General features: G+C 36.1%; 1 pseudogene; it reads right to left on the bottom strand.

Annotated features, from left to right (window-relative positions):
- LOC114089927 (cleavage and polyadenylation specificity factor subunit 5 pseudogene) overlaps positions 1-18,141 on the bottom strand; it is a 61,071-nt pseudogene extending 42,930 nt beyond the window's left edge.
- Between the last annotated feature and the right edge of the window lie 1,245 nt (positions 18,142-19,386).

The raw sequence follows: 19,386 nt of genomic DNA, 5'->3' as shown, positions 1-19,386 counted from the left end.
TTATTCTTGATTCAGTTTTTATCTTGACCAAGTGTTTCCTTAACTAAAGGCAAAAGAATCTATAAGCATATCTTCATAATCTTAGGAGATCATGGGAACAATTATTTTAATAAAGAATTTAATTGAAAATAACATATTAGAAAAACCTATATTATATTAACAAATATTAAGGATATAATTATACCACTAAATCATAATGACTTAATAAAACACAATTTCTCTTTTACACTACCTATCCAATGCAGGTCAGTGTGAGGCTTTGCCTCCCATGGTAACTCAGGGATCAAAGCTGATGGTGGATCTACCAATATAGAAACTTTGGTCTTTTCAATAAGGCAGCAATAGAGTTTCTCAACAGAAGTTACTTCAGCTTGGAAGTAAATATCCATTGGCCAGGATAAGTTACGTGTCTACCTAACTGTGAGAGAGCTGAGAAGTGTGGTGGATTAGGTATGTAAATATATGTGATAAACATCCCTTGATTCTTTCTTCCTACTCATACAACATGATCATTCCCTCCTCAAAGAGGCTGATCCAAAGTACCATAAGATTTCAGCAGTGTAAGAGCTATTAAATTGAATTCTTAATAAACATTTTATTTTAAAACATTTTGGACTATTTTGGGCAGCTCTGTTTTCAGCCTCCCACCTTTTTCCTTGTTTCTTCTACTTCCCCTATTCTTTCCACACTGTTCCTCTTTTCCTATGAAGAGTGATTATAGAAAATAATGTTTCATTTTTTTTTCTTTCTGTGCAATTTAGTACTCCCTTTATACTGTCACAAGTTACAGACCCTATCTCAGGCTTATGCTTTTACTCCCAAATGACTACTCAAGGGTTTTGCCTCTGGATTGCAATAATATCAAAAAATTGGTTACTCTTAGTGCTGCGGTGATTAGTAAATGGTATATTTATTATGAAAATTTTCTGTTTATTCTAGTAAAAGGATTAGCTGGTAGAAAATTATATGATGTATTATACATTTGTTTTTAGCCAAGCCATAGGACATCTTACCTTTAGGCCTATGAACTTCTAGTGCTGGTCTCTGCCTGGAAGCACCTTCCCAAATGTACAATGAGTAGCTACAAATAAATTGCCGCAAAAATCTAGATATATAAATTGAAACTTAGCAAAGGATAACAAAAAATCGAAATTCTGTGAGGTTTTTTGAAATGCTTAAAAGCTACATGTCTGCTATGTTTTCTGAGTGTATGTACTTTAGTTTATGGGAATGCACACACACACACACACACACACACACATACCAGTTTATACTCTGGTAACTGCCCAAAGTCCAAATGCAATCAGAAAAGTAATCAATTATACCTATCTTCATCATTCTGTTCCCAAATAAAATGATTTGTTTGAATTAGTTCCTGTTGGCTCATCACAGAACAACAGATCAGACTCATAGAATATTAGAGCTGAAAAGTACATTAGGGATTATTTACTACAATGCCCTCAATTTATACCTGAGAAAATGGAGGCCCAGAGAATTTTTGGTGAGTCTTCAGTTGTTCTATTCATTCTGAATAGGATATAAAATCCAGATCTCCTCACCATTAGTCTATCGCTTTTTCAATACCCTAGGTCAGGATACTGCATTCCCTAAACCTTTGCCCAGAACCTTTGACTCAAATACTTTAGACATCTTAGAACATTTTTCTTCACTGTGGCAACCAACACATTTTCAAGGGCAATAAAGTATTCTTTTTACATCAGTACAACCAAAATACACTGTGAAAAGGTTAAAAGTATTACAGTTTGTCATTCTGCTATTTTGTCTTTAAGTAAGTAGGAGAGCCTGTGGGAGCAACTTGGGGTAATAAAGGTTAATCACTGGGAGCTTAAGGGTGCTTATGCTTAATTGGTGGGCGATTAAAGATGCTCAAGGTTAATAACTGCATTTTTCAAAGCCAGTAATTCCTTTCATAGAAAGCTTCCCCTGTGGGATTTGCCAAACCTATCAATCAGTTCTAGTCACTAGCCAAAGGGATTGTATATTCAGGAGCCTAACACTAAGGGGATATGGATGTAGGTAGACTGTTTAAATCATGGGTATAATTTTAATTTTCTTTAAACAGAGTTTGGTTATCTTCAAAGGACTTAATTCTTTTCTTGCTTTATATCCAAATTATTTTGATTTTGCCTTATGGAATAAAACCCAAATGTTACTTTTTGAAGGACCATAAAGCTGATAAAATATGTTTGCAACTTTGTTTAACCTTAATGGCTGTATTTTAGTTTAGATCTTCAATGTTCCCCAAAGGTCCATGTGTTAAAAGATTAGTCCCCAGCTTGGCATTATTTGCAGGTGTTATAAATTTTAAGATGTAGGACCTAGTGGGAAGTCTTTCAGTCATTGGAGATGTTCACTCAATGGAGATTACAAAAGCCTTGTGTCTCTCACTTTTCACTTCCCAGCCAGGATGAGGTGAAATTTTACTTCAAGCCATGCTTCCTGCCAAGCTGTCATGTTTCACCACAGGCCCAAAATCAATGGAGTCAATAAATCATGACTTGAACCTTCAAAACAGTGAGTCAACATAAACCATTTATCTTTGTAAGTTGCTTTATCTCATGCATTTGTTACAGTAATATAAAACTGGTTAATGTAGAAAATTGGTACTGACAGGTAGAGCAGTTGTTGCTGTATCCTAGATGATGCAAAGAAGCCTTTAGAATTTATTTTCAGGAGTTTGGAAAAGTTGGGAGGAATTAAAAAAAAATCTAATTGCTCCAAGCACAGTTAACAGGTGATTCTCTTATAGTCTCAGAAGACCTGGTTGCTGATAGGAATGTGGACAGTATGGTCATGCTGATAAAGTCTCGAATTGAAAGGAAGACTCTGATGGAAATTTGAATAGAGGCCACCTGTTTTACATCATGGTAAAAGAGTTTGGAAAAAATGTTCATTCTCTGAGACTTTGTTAGGGGGCTTAGTTTAAAGCTGATGAACTACTTTAACTGTACAGGAAATTTCAAGGCAGCATGGCATTCAGGAAGTAACAGTAATATTACTGGCTGCTTTGGGCCAAATTTACAATGTAAATCAGGAGCAAAAAAAGAACAGAGTAGACAGATTTGGCAATTTTTCAGTTTGGCCAGAAAGAGAGTGCATTTAAAGGTGCAGTGAAGGAGACTGAAGTTGCTAAAGAGATTAGCATCATTAGAAATAAGCTAAATGCTTTACACTGGGGCAATAGAAAAGAGGCTTGAGGACATCTCAGGATATGGTAAAACCCCACTCATTCATCACAGGCTTGACGATAAAAAAGAACAAATGTTTTCAAAAACTTGCCAGGGTAGCATCTTTTCAGATGAAAACCCTGGTGTGTCTTGTTCACCTAGTGCTGCTAAGGAAACTATTGCTGCCAAGGCACTTGCAAACCCCTACAGCCATGGTTCAAATGGGTCCAGGTATAGTATGCCAATGGCAGACCTTAGCATCATCCATATGATGCTAGTTTTGCAGGCTTGCAGAATGCAAGAGTTTGGGGTTCATGAAAGTTTCCAGTGACATTTTAGAGGAAAATCTGGGAGGCCTGTGTGTTTTGGGGTCAGAATCCTGCAAGCAGCCCTTGGCAGGACAGTGCACAGAGCTCTGAAAGTGAGGAGTGGCAGTAAAGACTCCAGGGATTTAGAGATGCCAACACTGTAGAACATTTTGGCAGCAAAGAGAAAGGCCCTGTTGGGCACAGACAGTAAATAAACAGGGATGGGGTTGCCCAAGCCCTTGGGAACCCATATTTGACCACTATGTGCTCTGGATGACAGAAATGAAGATTTAGGATCTGATGTGTGCCCTGCTGTGTTTTGATTTTTCTGATCCCTCCTTATTATTTCCCTATTGTTTTGGAATAGGAGTGTTTACCCTTTTTCATTGTCTCAGAATTATGTAACTTTCCTTCTGGTTTTTAGAGAGTCTCATATATAAGTTTGCCTTGAGTCTCAAGGAGATTTTGAACTTGGATTTTTGGGCAATGCTGGAACCATTAAGACTGGGGACTCTTATGGATGGACTAAATTCATTTTTCATTGTGAAATGGACATGAGCTTTTGGTGGCTTGGGGCAGAATATTATAATTTCAATCTAAAATGTACCCCCCCAAACTGCCGCAGTCCGGCTGCAGCAAAATAACCGGGGGGTGACGAACAACTTGTGTAGATTGATACAGCAGGAGTGGGCGCCGTTTATTGTAGGACCGGAGGAGGGGTATATATACATTACACACAGCTTATCTTAATTAACATAAACTAGATACAGCAGTCAACCAATAAGGAATCTCCACACTTAATGGCTCACTGGCGTTACTTCACAAACCACTCCCTCTGCAAAATGCCAGGCACCATCTTGACTTGTTTACAGACCCTAACACCAAACCCATGTGTTAAAGTCTTAATCCTTATATTGATACTATTGGGAGGTGGTGGGAACATTAAGGAGGGTACTGAATGGGAGGTCTTCTAGTCATTGGGGATTCAATGCCCTCCAAATGTATTATGGGAGCCAGTCTCTTTCTCTTTTCACTTTCGGCCCATGAGATAAGCAGCTTTGCCTCACCATGTACTTCCCACCATGATATATGCAGCCTCACCACAGTCCCAGAAGTTATACAGTGGATCCATCATGGACTGGAACCTTGAAAACTGTGAAAAAAATAAAACTTTTCTCTTAATAAGTTGATTTATCTCAAGCATTTATTATAGTAACAAAAAGCTGACTAATATACAAGATTAGTCAGTACAATCAAAATCAATTTGTTAATCATTATAGGATACTACATAGCCACTGGCTAAGGACCAACAATGTTAAATATATAGGGTAAAAAGTTCAAATAAATTTTCAAATTGGAAGGGACCTTGAAAACTCTGCACTCATTTTACAAGTGGTAAACTGACCTCTTTGGAGACACTGAAGGACATGCTCAAGGTCATGTACCTCAGCTGAGGACCTCATCTTTTGATGCCTAGGAATTATTTAGTTACAGTTATCCCATAGCTTTCTGCCAAATATTACAGTTTCAATGTAATATGAATAAAGATATCATGTAAGGAAAGGCTAGTAAGACAGGCTTGTATTTATTTGGCAACTTGTGTTTGTAAGATATACAAAGAAGACTTATAACCCAAACCAAATTCGATTAATAGGAGAAGTGGAAGAAATTTACCCATGCTTTCTCCTAAGTGTTCCTTTTAAATCTCATGTTGGACTAGAATCAGCTATCCTTCTCATTAAATCCCAATTGCATTGCTATTCCTTACTAAGGAATCAATCTTGATTAATTCTTCTGGAGAAATCAGATATTAATGACTTCATTATTATATAGGTGGGTTTAGAAATTATTTATATTCCTCATTGACAGATTTTGAAAATTTTATCATTGAATGAAGGTTGAAGGTATGTGTGAAATTGTCATTTATCTCCTTTTGTCAATAATAACTTGTTCCTGCAGTAAATGAAAATGGATTCCAGATTGACTTATTTCAAATCATTCAGTGGGGAAATTCATTCCCATATGCCATACCTTTCAATTTTTTTTACCTTGTTCTATATTGTAAAAAGAGAGAAAATCTATAGCATTCCTAATGTAACATTTAGTTAATATGTTTAATTAATGGAAACAGATTTGCTATTTATTCTGATTATGTGGAAGGTTTAAGCAACATGATATTTATGCAAAGCATGAAATCAGTGGCATGACCCCAAGAGAACTATTAGAAAAGACTGTTAGTGGCTCTTGGCAGGATGCTTCATGGCAAGCTCAGGACTCTCAGTAGATGAATGTGGATAAGCATTTCCAGTAGGCCAAAACCATAACTTACAGGTATGCTTTTACAGTAATCCTTATAATTAAGTAGGAAATTACAACAGAAAAAAACAAGCACTACTTAAAAACCAAACCCATTAGTTTTTGGTTAATCATGATGAAATAATGATTGCTGTGAGCAATTTCCCATTTCCTAATCTCAGCGGTGTTACTTGATCCTCAGATTTGTTCATGAAGGAATAATTATTGCCACTTGTAACCCAGTCAAGAATCAGAAACTGCTAATAGCCTAGGATTTCAAACTACTGGATTTTCCCCTCTTTTGATCACTTGATTATTTGATTTGCACTTGACTCATTCTATTCTCTAGGAACCTCATTGAGAAAAGATATTTTTCTATACTGTGAAGATTAATCACAGGGAAAACAAGATTAGGGAGGAGTATTCTCCTTTGTTGAAAATGTGACTTTGGCTGCTATTCTCTGTCAGTTTAGTGTCATGTTTATTTAAGAGAATGTAGAAATTAGTAGTAAATTCTTGTATAATTTTAATGAGTTTTTTTGTCATTCTAAATTTTTGAAATAGAATAAGAAAAGGGATGCAGAGAGAGCTGTATTTTGAATCAATAGAGAGTTAAAATAGCCAATGGTTAGAATTGAGAGAATGGAATGGGCTAATTTTTAAAGCAGTAGGCTTTCTGGAAGCTGGATAGTCCCATTTCAGTATAGTACAGAGAACAAAATCCCTACATTTGAATAGAAGCTTGACTTAGTTATCTTTTATTGTTTTTTCTTAACTAGATTTCTAGATTTTAGAATCTAGGAATTTTAGAATCTTTTCTTGGCTTTGCCCACAATTCACATCAAAGTTTGCTATATAACAGATGGATTATAGACTGCTCTCATATCAACTTAGGATACATACCCTAAAAGGGTACCCATTTTATCTCAACCTTATCAGGTTTACATTTTTAGGTAACTTATATGTCCTAACCTGAAGGAAAGACTGTGAAGCAGAATTTTGTGTATTTTAGTTAGCTTTTTGTCCTTGTGACCAAAATACCAAATAAGGACAACTTAAAGGAGGAAATTGTTATTTTGGTGCTCACGGTTTCAGAGGTTCAGTTCACAGTCAGCCAATTCCAAAGCTCTGAGCCCCAGGTGAGGCAGAACATTATGGCAGAAGGGCGTGGAAGAGGAAAACTTCTCAGCTCATGATAGCCAGGAAGCAGAGAGAGCTTCAGTGCAAGGAGCAGAGACCATATAATCCCTAAGGGAACACCCCCAGCCACATCCTACACCCTCAAAGTTACCACCAAGTTAATCCATATTAGTGGATGGATTAACCCACTGATTAGGTTATACTTCTCATAATTTAATTATTTCACCTCTGAACAATCCTGCATTATCTCACATATGAGCTTTCAGGGGACACCTCATATCAAAACATAACACTATGCATCATAGCTGGCTGTTGGAAGTCATATTTCAGGCAAGTCTGGCCCTGAGGCTTTACTGAACACCTGAAAAAATATATCCCCCTGTACTTGAAACCCAAGAATCTTAAATTTACTGTGTTTATATGAAATGAAGCTTCCTTCAATACCAGATTTGATACAAAATGAAACACAGTGAAGTTCAGTGGTACATATTTGCTGGCAGTGAGAAATGGATTAAATAAAATTAAGTCATGAATCAAGGTTCCAAATAACAACAAAAAGAATTTTCATTTTATTTTTCTAAAGTATCTCATAAGGGTTGATTTGTACAGTAATTAAACACATTATTATAAGGGCCTCTTATTTCATTAGTTCCCTATTAAATCTTATTTTCTAAAGAATTTAACCTTAAATTTTTAATTTGTTTTTAATGCGGTGCTGAGGATTGAACCCATGCTAGGCAAGTGCTCTACCAATGAATTACAACCCCAGCCCTAAAGCTTATTTTTAAAACATTTATTAATGTATGGTTGACAAATAAAAAGATATATATATATAACTAATGTATATAAATTAATTAATTATGAGATTCACCATCACAATCAAGACCATAAATATATTCATCCAAAGTTTTCTCACACCTCCATTATTTTTGTTATTTATTCATTCTTCTTTTGTGATAAGATTATTAACATAACATCTGCCTTAGCAAATTTTACATATACAATATTGTTAACTATATGCACCATATTGTTCAAAGATCTCAACAATTTAATCATATTAGGTAGAGTTATTATATAATAATAAGTTTTATGGTTATATACATTCTTAATAATTTTTATTTTTATATCAGGGTTAAATGTGATTTATGTTGTACCATTATAGTATTGCTATAATATGTGTTTGTCTGTATATTTACCTTTATCAGATTGATTTATTCTTTGACATGTTTTTATGTTGCTTTTCAGCATCTTTTCATTTTAACTTATAAAACTCCTTTTAGCACTTCTTCTAGGGCAGGTCTAGTGATGATAGACTCCCTCAGATTTTGCTTATTTGGGAAAGTCTTACATGTCCTTTATTTTAAAGTACAATTTTTCCATATATACTATTCTTGGTTGGTAGTTCTCCCATTGAATCTTCTATTGGTATAAAATAATCCTTGTGATTGCTATGGGAGCCAGCAAGAGTATATCATTGAGTGTAATATGCTGGGTTTAAATTCCTTTTTTTTTCTGGAAAAATATTGACCTTCTTTGTTATAGTTTGGATACCATTTGAGTACATCTCCAAAATATTCTTGTATTGGAATTTTGTTCCAATATAAGGTAGTGTCAAGGTGGTGGAAACTTTAAGAACTGGGGCCTCATGACAGGTGGTTTGGTCACTGGGTATTTCATCCTTGGAGAGAATTAATGTAGATTTCTGAGGCCCCAATTAGTTCCTATGTAAGTGAGTTGTTATTAAAAGAGCAAGATTGGGGGCTGGGTTTCTGGCTCAGTGGTAGAGTGCTCACCTTGTGTGGGTGAGGGACTGGATTTGATCCTCAGCACCACTTAAAAATAAATGAAGAAAAATAAAGGCATCATCTCCACCTACAACTAAAAAATATTTTTAAAAAAGAGCAAGATTGGCCTCTGAATCTCTCTGGCTTCCTATATTAACATATGATCTCATCTGTATACACTCTTACCATTGTGATGTCATCCATTATGTGGCCCTCTCCAGAGGCTGATCAGATAAGGCCACTGATATTGGACTATCAGCCTCCAAAACTGTAAGTTATATAAACATCTCTTTTTATTAAGTATTGAGCCTCAGGTATTTTGCTATAGCATCAGAAAATTGATTATGATATAGTCTAGATTTTAATTCCTATTTTTGTTATAAACTGGCATAGAAAAATAATTCTCAATTGTTAGAAATATTTACAGTGAACTAATAATGATAAAAAGCATTTGATATAGGGCCTAGTGATGGAAATAATATGGAATAATATGGAATTGTGAGCAGCTACTACTCAGGTAAGGTGGCAGCTACTATTTAGTTAAGCAATATGAGTACAGTAATGCTAGATCTTCCAAAGTTTCAACAAAACTAATAACCCAGAATTTTATAAGGTATCTCATGATTTTAAACTATTAGCAACTAATGTGAAAATATTTTCAAAACACTCTGTGGGCTCAACAAAAACCATCTGTGGGTCAGTTTAGTTTCAAGTTTTCCTTGGGCATTCTGAGTGAATGAACCAGAACCATTTTGAGAGCATATATTAGGAATTTATCAGAATTGGAAGGAAGCCATAGCAGTTCTAACCCCTACTAGATGGTCTTATTTCTGCCCACTACCAAAGCCTTAGAACCCACTGAATTGTTCAACTGTCACTGAAAGAGAGGAAAGGTTACATTTTTGAAAGGAGAAAAAAGGGTTTGGGGAAAATTCTATTCACCTATACTCTTTGTCATGGTAATTGCTACTTGTTAAGCACTTATTGTGGCCAGGAGATTTTTCTGATATTATTTATTCCTCATGGGAAATTTGTGGGGTGAATATTATAATTCCTATTTGTTGTAGTACTCTAGAGACACATGCTGGGCCCTTATCAAAATTTTATTCAGATGTATAGGCTAACACACACACACACACACACACACACCAAGAGATTATGAAGAGATTTATTAGTTATCTAATGAAGTTTTGTGGGAATTGCATATTAGGCTCCTGAAACTGGTGTAAAAACAACTTGAGAGAGTGGAGAAAAGAGACTGGATTAGGATTTTTTCTATGGTTAGGGATGGGACTGGTCTAAGGGTTACTAGTCAAAAACAGGAACTTCCATGATTTGAATCTTCTGCCATTACTAAAGGAGAGAGCCCCCTGGCTTTCTTATCAGATTTTCAGATGTGTAGCAGAAGAGACAGAGATGTAGTTTTTTTCTTTTTTTAAAATTTAATTAATTAATTAATTTTTTTATGTGGTGCTGAGGATGGAACCCAGGGCTTTACCTGTGCTAGGCAAACGTTCTACCTCTGAGCCACAATCCTAGCGTTTGAAATGCAGTTTTAAAATGGTCTGAAGTCAAACATCTAAACATAGAATTAGTATGTTTACAAAATTTTGCATATGAAGATCTGATACTTAGGTAATTATGGATTTGTCCAAAATTATATGGTAGAGTAAGAATTCAAACTGAGGCTCTTGAGTCACTATTTTTTGCTACACAACTATCTGGAAGCTTGACTTAAAATGTACAGAATTAGTTGCTTGCCTTAAAGAGCTAGGTTTCACACATAAATAAATCATGCCTGACTTTCCAACTAGCTGGAGCCAAATAGAACTAGAGAGAATATACTGTTAATTTGTTGGAGTTCCCACTATTCCATATTGTCTCTTGACACTGCAGCAGAATATTGTTTGATACTAATAATCATACTTGTCTGATTTGTCTTTAGAAGTTTAATTATGTTATGTCTTGGCATGAATTTGAGATGTTTTCAGACATTTCTTCAAATACTCTTCCAGCTCCACCTTTAGTCTCCTTTCCAGGCCTCTTATAATGGAAACATTGGATTTTTTTGTCATTTTCCAGTGAGGAGCTGGTCTTGTTTTCTGATCTTATTCTCTGTTATCTAGTCTAGGTAAATTTGAACCTCAAGTTCAGTGATTTTGTGCTGGGTCATCTTCAGTTTACTACTGAGCCAATCCAATGAATCTCTTATTTCAGTTATTGTATTTCTTTGCTTTCATATAATTTCAATTTTTTTAAAAAATAAATTGTATTTATTTGGTGAGATTTTCTATTTTACCATTTTAAGGGAATTTGTGATTGATTGTTGAAGCATTTTTATTTATTTATTTTTGTCAAAATATTCCAGCATCGGTTTTTTTTCACATTTTAAAAATTTGGATAGTTTTGAATATAATTCATTTTTAAATTTGTTCTTTTTAGATATACATTATTTGTTTTGATGTAGATATCAGTTTAATGACTTTTCTCACTTAATTTGTGATTTTCTGGTTATTGGCATGATGAGTGATTTTTTATTATATTTTGGATATTTTAGCTATTAGAAGACTCTGAGTATTATTTCAATCTTTCATTGTAGCAGACAATCATGCCATTTAGGTTTAGCATACCATTCCTAGCCTACTTTTGTGAGCTACATTTAATAACAATTTCATTTACTGAGTCTTTGTAGTTATATTTTGGTTTGTTTAGTTTAGTGTCACTGGGCTCACATTAATCTTACTAGCACTGAATAAAGGAGCGGAAAGAACCTCTGTAGTTTGGGATAAGGAATCTATATCCTGGAGGAATAAAGAAAACTTCCCTGGCTGGTACTTGACATGGCTCACTTTTTTTGGGTCATCTGGTATCTCAGATTTGGGACAATGGTCTCAGGCCCAATAGGGATAGGTGCTACTTCTTGGGATGGTCCATTTATTATACTATGATCTCCCCTATCACAGTGCCAACCAACTATCTAATGTTTCTCTGATGGAAAAAGAGAGTGACCATGTCCTGGCAAAGTTCTTGTAGCAGGAGTCCCCTTGTTGATGTTGCCTGACTACCTGATATGTTTGTGCAGTGGAGGGAATTATCAGGTCCAGCAGGGTTTGCAAGAGCTTCCCCTGTGTCAGTGGGGCTCCTGATCAATTCCCTTTGCTGAATACATTGGATGTGCCTACTATTATCAACTGGGCTTCCATTAAATTCAAGGAAGGAATAAACTATTGGGTAATGTTTTAAGATATATTGCCACCATGTTTTTTTCTTCATAGTCTCTCATCATCAGTACACCTGTACACCTTTCTCTTTTCACATTCCAGATTTGTGCTTTTATTCCATCTTACATTGTTTCCAGGGAGAACAGGAGAGAGAGAGAGAGAGAGAGAGAGAGAGAGAGAGAGAGAGAGAAAGAGAGAGAGAGAGAGAGAGAGAGAGATGAATGTACAGTCCTTTTTTGACTATACATTGCTTTTCTTATATCTGATCTACTTCTATATGAATCTTCCTAGGACCCATAGCCATTCTAATTTTTATTGCCTATACTAAACTATCTATCCTAAAGAAAAAGAACCTGCACATCAGAATGCTTTCTATATTCAGGAACATATCCTCCCAGCTGTCCTTCCTTTCAGTTTATGCCAGATGTTGGTTCTGTGATTTCATTGAGAAGAGGACTTTGCCTTAAAGTGTGCCTTCTATCACTGGTGATATAGTATTGTGCTCTGTAGTAGAAAACTTCTGAGGATTTAGAATTTATGAATGAGCAGTATTCAGGATTTTCTATTATCCTCTTTTCCTAGTCTATTGTATTCATAAGAAATCTCAAGAAAATTTTCTCTTCTCCTCCTCCACCCAAGCCTCCAGAATGAAAGCCTTCTAAAGACACTTTGCCAGAAAACCACAAATCAAAGCCAATAACTTTCCCTTACATATCACACATTTTAAAAAACCTCTGTTCAAATATTTATTTCCCAAAAGGCCCACTATGCTCTAGATCCAGATTCCATTTCCAGATTCATTGTTCACTACTGCCACCTTTGTGTATTCGGTTACAAGTAGTCCCCTTTCAACCATGGTGGACATGTTTCAAGGTCCTTAGTAGATGCCTGAACTTATGGATAATACCCACCTCTGTATATAATATAGTCTTTCTTTTACATATATTCCTCCTATATAGTTGAACTTACAAATTAGGTACAGTAAGAGATAACCAACAATAACTAATAATAAAAGAACAATTATAGCAATATACTTTAATAAAAGTTATGTGAATGTGGTTTTATGCTGTCAAAATATATTTCATCTTCATGACCATGGATAGCTGAAACTGCAGAGAGTGAAGCTGCTATATTAAACCAATCATTCTCCTTTTTCTTGCCTCTAGGCCTTCATGTATGCTGCTTTTATTGTATGGAATATCCCCCGCACCACATCATTTTATCTAAGGAATAATTTATTCTTTGTATAACAACCTAGATGTTAGTTGCTCTGGCAAGTTTTCCCTGAGCTCTTCTTCTACCCAAGAATTCAGGAAAACCTGTTATGTATCCTTTGTCATAGCCTTGTACTGTTTTTTTTATGTCCCTCATCACAAATTAATTTGATTTTAATTTTAAAATTTTCATATATTTCAACAGTTGAAATAACAATGATTCATACTTTACTTACTTTGACCAAATAGCAATTATTTACATTTTGATTTTGACTTATTTACTCTCTCCTTCTCTCTAATAATGGGACATTAATTCATAGACATTATTCCTCTTTGCTCCAAATATTTCCAATATATATATATATATATATATATATATATATATATATATATCCTAAGAGCAACACATTATTTTGCATAACTATAGTGTAATTATAAAAATCAGGATATTTAATTTCAATAAAATTATAGTATTTACTTCAGAGACTATAATCAAATTTTGTCAGTAATTTCAATAATGTGTTTATAGCTATTTTTTTCCAGTTCAGGACCCATTCCAAGATCACATATTGCATTTAGCCATTATGATTCTAGAGTCCTTTATTCTACAACAATTCTTTAGTCTTTGTTTTTCTGGATATGACCTTAGTTTTAAGAATGCAGATTGGCTATGTTGTATAATATGCATCTATTTGTGTTTTCTCCTGAGTAGATTCCATTACATATGCATAATGGTTCCCAACTTCCTGTACCCTTAGTATTGTTGAAAATTTACTTAACATATTTTGCAAAAAACACTGTCCAGTTCCCTGTCTCTATTGTTAAAAGCCCTCACCTCTGTGTTTATAACAATAGCTCATCAACAACATCCATGAAAAATGTTGTTTTATTGCTAAAATCCTGAAATTTCTCTCCTTCCAATTCTTTCTCATGCTCTTGTCCCATATTAGAATGGGCATGAATATGATATGAAAGGATAAACATTAATTGAATATTTACCATGAATCTTCACTTCAGCCATGTGAAGTATGCATTATTCTCCCATTTTGCCAAAAAATATGAAAATTTCAGAGCTAGAACAGGTATTTAAAGTGAGGGAACATTTACTTCCCCTTAAGAGAGGTTGGATTTCTATATAATAATGAAGATTACTCTTCAAGGTAATCTTGAGTCACATGTATAGCTGAATTTATTTCACCCCCCCTCTCCTTATCTGCCTGCACACAAATTTGAGCAGCACTGTTATAAATTTAACCCTTCATATGTGCACCTTAGAAATGCTACTTGTGCTTATGGCTACATTTGCATAATAAGTTTTATGATTCTACACCAAGATAATTCTGCTATTGCTAATTATTTTAAAAAGGCGTTAGTTAGCCTGACAAGACATTAGGTAGGTGGCAGATTTTATACATTCAGTGGATTCTGTCCTTGAATAATCAACAGTTCCTGCATTTTTAAAAATATATTTTTAGTTGTAGTTGGACACAATACCTTTATTCCACTCATTTATTTTTTATGTGGTGCTGAGGATCGAACCCAGGGCCCCACATATGCTAAGCGAGCGCTCTACTGCTGAGCCACAATCTCAGCCCCAGTTCTTGCATTTTTAAAGTTTCAACTTCACCAGGAATCTGAACATGAGATTTCATCATTGGCTTTGGTCAAAAAATGATACCTAAAGTTAGCAAACTCCCCTGCTTCAGTGAAACCAAAATAGACATCACCTCACCTTTAGAGGAGGTCACCAGGCAATAATATTCCAATTAGGTCACTTGTTGGAGACTTTTTTAAAAAGGTTACAGTCAAATGTGCAATGTGACTAAAGCCACTCTGCTTTGTTGGTAGTTCTTGTTGTTATTATTATTATTATTCCTATTTATGAAACCAGCTGAACAGTGAACTTTCTTTTTTAATAACGTTATTTACTTATTTTTACGTGGTGCTGAGGGTTTAACCCAGTACTTTACACATGCTATGCAAGCATGCTACCGCTGAGGCAACACCACAGACCTACAGTGGACTTTCTTAATAAATTAAAAGAGGTAGTCAAGGTGTCCTGGTGCATGCCTTTAATCCCAACAGCTCAGGAGGCTGAGGAAGGGGGATTCTGTTTGAGGTAAGACCACCCATGGTAACTTAGTGAGGTCCTAAGCAACTTAAAGAGACCCTGCCTCAAAATTTTAAAAAAATAATAAAAAGGTTGGGAATGTAGCTCAGTGGTAGAGTGCCCCTGGGTTCCATCCCTGGTACCAAAATAAATAAATAAGTGAGCAAATAAATAAATAACAATAAATTAACACAGATTTGCAACTTATGTAGACAAGGAAGCTGAGGTCCAGAGTAATCAAATTATTTTCCAAAAGTTACTTAAGAAACATAGGATTTGCTTTCAGTTAATATATAGACTCAAGAACTCTCCATTTACAACTGTTTATACTGTTCTGCTTGTTAGACTATAAATATTTTGGAAATTCTTCCCTGGGATGTTCTCATATATCACTTAACATGTGTCTCCAAAATTGTTCAATGAAGTCAATGTAATAATAGTTCAATTTTAATGAATGCTTATTATGTGCCTGAAATTTTACCAAATGCTTCAAAAACATTGTCTTGTTTAACCTTCACAATTAATCTTTACAATAAGCACTATCATTAATTCTATTTTTGTGCATGGGAAAATGGGATTAGCAGAATCAAGTAACTGCTTAAAAACCATACATTGGGAAGTGTCAAACATAAGGAGTATGAGTTCTGAGTCGTTCCTCTTAACAACTGTATTATCTTAACCATTGTATACTGTCTCCCATTTCTTGCAATACTGGATATTGGTCAGGGCCAACCCTTGAAATTATGGGGACTCCAACTATAGTGACAAGGAACAAATATTACCATATTCAGTGGTTTCATGAGGTGATGGTTTTCTCTGGTTAGCCAAATTGAGCAGTAACCAAATCAGGGTTCCCAGGTTGGAATTGTTCTTAAACCTCCAAAGTACTTTGTGGAGTTTATATAAAGTGTTCAGCACATTGTATCTGCTCAAGACATTACAACTATGATTACTATTTTTATCTTAAATAATCATAAGGAAGATAGACCTCATTTGATCATTACACACTGTATACATGTATCAATTTTTTTTTTTACAATGTGCCCCATAAATATATTCAATTAAAATAAAAAAAAACAGTGACTATAATGAAGCACTGAATACAACGGAAGAATTAAAAACATTATTTGAAAGTGTGAATTGAGAAAACAATGTCGGACTTTTTAAATTGAAAATTATTTGTTGATTTCCACTAAGAATGAGAGACCTAGCAGAATAGATGATACCAATGCTGCTTTGGGGATCTCTCAAAGCATAAACACTAAGAAAATGGCAGTAAGAAGGCCCAGGTTTCAGGGTCATTAGTTCCTGGGCTACAGATGACTGGTTCAATAGGCTTCACAAGTATCTTGATGGACCCACTGTGAAATAACAGTGAAAATGCTCCAGAAAAAATATTCTATTCACACAGTTTGTTATACATAGATTTGGTCAACTCTTCACCTCAAAGGACTGAATACCTTGAAAAATAAAACATATTTTGGGGGCCTACAGTAACATATAGCTATTCTTTCTTCTCTTCTGTCTTCTGCAGGTTTTGGTAAATTTATATTAAGAGATTCTTTTGGGCCAGACCTCATGGTATAGAGCTACCAATAAGTACTAAGACTATATCTGATAAAAGCATTGAAAAGTCCCCCATTTGTCTTCACACTATAACTTCAGGCTGCCTAGGACCTTAATTTCCCACTATTGAGATTAACCAATTGAATAGCATCAAAAAAAAAAAAATACTTGTGAATCAACTTAACAATGGAGGCGAAAGACCTCTTCAATGAAAACTACAGAACACTAAAGAAATTGGAGAAGACCTTAGAAGATGAAAAGATCTCCCATGATCTTGTATAGAAAAAATTTATTTTGTAAAAATGGCCATACTACCTAAGTGCTATACAGATTCTATGTAATTCCAATTAAATTCCCAATGTCTTTCATTATAGAAATAGAAAAAGCAATCATGAAATAAATTTGGAAAACTAAGAGACCCAGAATAGGCAAAGCACTCCTTAGCAAGAAGAGTGAAGCAGGAGGCATCAAAATACCAGACCTTAAACTATAATACAAAGCTATAGTATCAAAAACAGCATGGTATTGGCACCAAAATAGACATATAGACTGATGGTACAGAATAGAAGACACAGAAACAAACCACATAAATACAGTTATCTCATACTAGACAAAGGAGCCAAAAACATACATTGAAGAAAGGATAGCTTCTTCCACAAATGGTGCTGGGAAAACTAGAAATCCATATGTAGCAAAGTGAAGTTCAACCCCTATCTCTCAGCATTCACAAAACTCAAATCAAAGTAGATCAAGGACCTAGTAATTAGACCAGAAAAGGTAGGCCGGAATCTTCATCACATCAAATTAGGCCCTGACTTCCTTAATAAGACTCCTAATGTGCAAGAAATAAAACCAAGAATTAGAGAGATCCAACATGGTGGCGGGCGGAGGTAGCGCTTTCAATACCCCCCCAGTGATGGGGTCATAAAGACGCATAGATAACGCTTAGATTCTACCAACGGAGAATCTCCTAGCAAAATTCCACTGAAGAGAGACTGGCCGGGAGCTACTAGGATTTTTTAAAGCAACAGTTTGCCCTAGAGGAACGAATCCCTGCAACGAGACGCAGAGGTCCAGATCCGCCAGCCTCACTCCACGCGCCACGGTGCAGCTGCTGGTTCGTCTGCCCGCAGCCAACGTGACTGGGTCCCACTAGCCTCCGAGACACAGCTTGGCAGGAAGAAGTCTTTAGCCAAGCCTTCATGAAATAGTGAGCCAGGAGCTGAGGCCAACCGGGGACGGACCAGTCCCACCCCTCCCTTCGGACACTCCGGCAAGGAGCCTGGGGCCCGCCATAGCAGAGAGGTGACCTCATCGGAGTTCGGCCGACGGAATTCCTTCCCAGCAGAATCCACTTTAGCAGGTGTGTGACTCCCTCCCCATCCAGATACAAGCATCCAGGAAACTTCAGGGACCTATCAGGGGTCGTGTCTGTAGGGAAGCAGAGGGGATCCCTGACCCCCAACCCCCCATATCACCAGCGGTGACTCCCAAGGTCTTAGCCGCCAGTTTACCACAGCACTGGGGCTTAAATGGGACACACAGTGGGGCTGCAAGTGTAACTAGATCTCTGGGGAACCGCTTCAGGTGAACAGGACCTGGCTGGCTGGCTGACAGGAGGAAGGGGTGAAGGGCCGGAGAAGTGAAACGGCTCTGGACTGACAAGTCTGAGAGACTCCCAGGAGCCACCTTACAGGGATTGCTATCAGCAGGTAGAGGGCAGAAGCTCCGCTCGGAGGGCACAGCTCCGCCTACTGGAAGAGAAGAAAGTGGATCTCTAAGACTTCAATTTTTTTTTCTTCTTCTCTCTCCATTCCTTTCTCCCCTTTTCCTTCTCTCTTTCTTTCCCGTTTCAAGTTTTATTGTTATTTTCATTCTCCTCTAATCTATCTCTCTCTCCTTCTTTCTTTTTAAGAGCACCTTCATTCCCCTACCCCCCAACTTTCATCCCAAGCATTACGTCTTCCATTAAGTGTAATTGTCTAAATGCAAATAGGTGAATGTCTCGAGGCTGTCTATAGGGCTCCTAAATACCTAGCTACTACCAACACCCTGATCCAATTGCCTGTTAGTATCCACCTTCAGTAGAGCAATCTTCTAAAGTAGCCAAGACATACTAACCCTCGTACCATCATAGTACCTAACCTAAACATATAGTCCTAAGAACAAACAACAAATCACAATATGCATACAGAACCTGGAAGCCTTTTATGAATTGAATGAATTAGCTTTAAAGTACAATAAAGCCCAACATTTCTAGGCATAATCTCCCACCACAAAGGAGAGACAACAAAGATATACAAAGCCAAAACAAATGTATAGGAGAAAGTAGTTAAAAGCAGTCAAACAGAGCTGGAAAGTAACGTGAACAACATGAAAAAACAAGGGAAAAAAGGATTACAAACAATACAGAACAACTTGAATCTACAGGAGGACCTAGAAGCATCAGAAACATGGACAGGGAAAGAAATCAAGGCATACCTAACTCAGATGGAACGGAATATTAGAGAAGACATGAGACAGCAAGTCCAAGCAATGAAAGTATATTTTGAAAACGAAC

This window comes from Marmota flaviventris, chromosome X (assembly GCF_047511675.1).
Source record: "Marmota flaviventris isolate mMarFla1 chromosome X, mMarFla1.hap1, whole genome shotgun sequence".
Classification (NCBI taxonomy): Eukaryota; Metazoa; Chordata; class Mammalia; order Rodentia; family Sciuridae; genus Marmota; species Marmota flaviventris.
The sequence above is the reverse complement of the archived record's forward strand: the minus strand, read 5'-3'. Positions and strand labels throughout refer to the sequence as shown.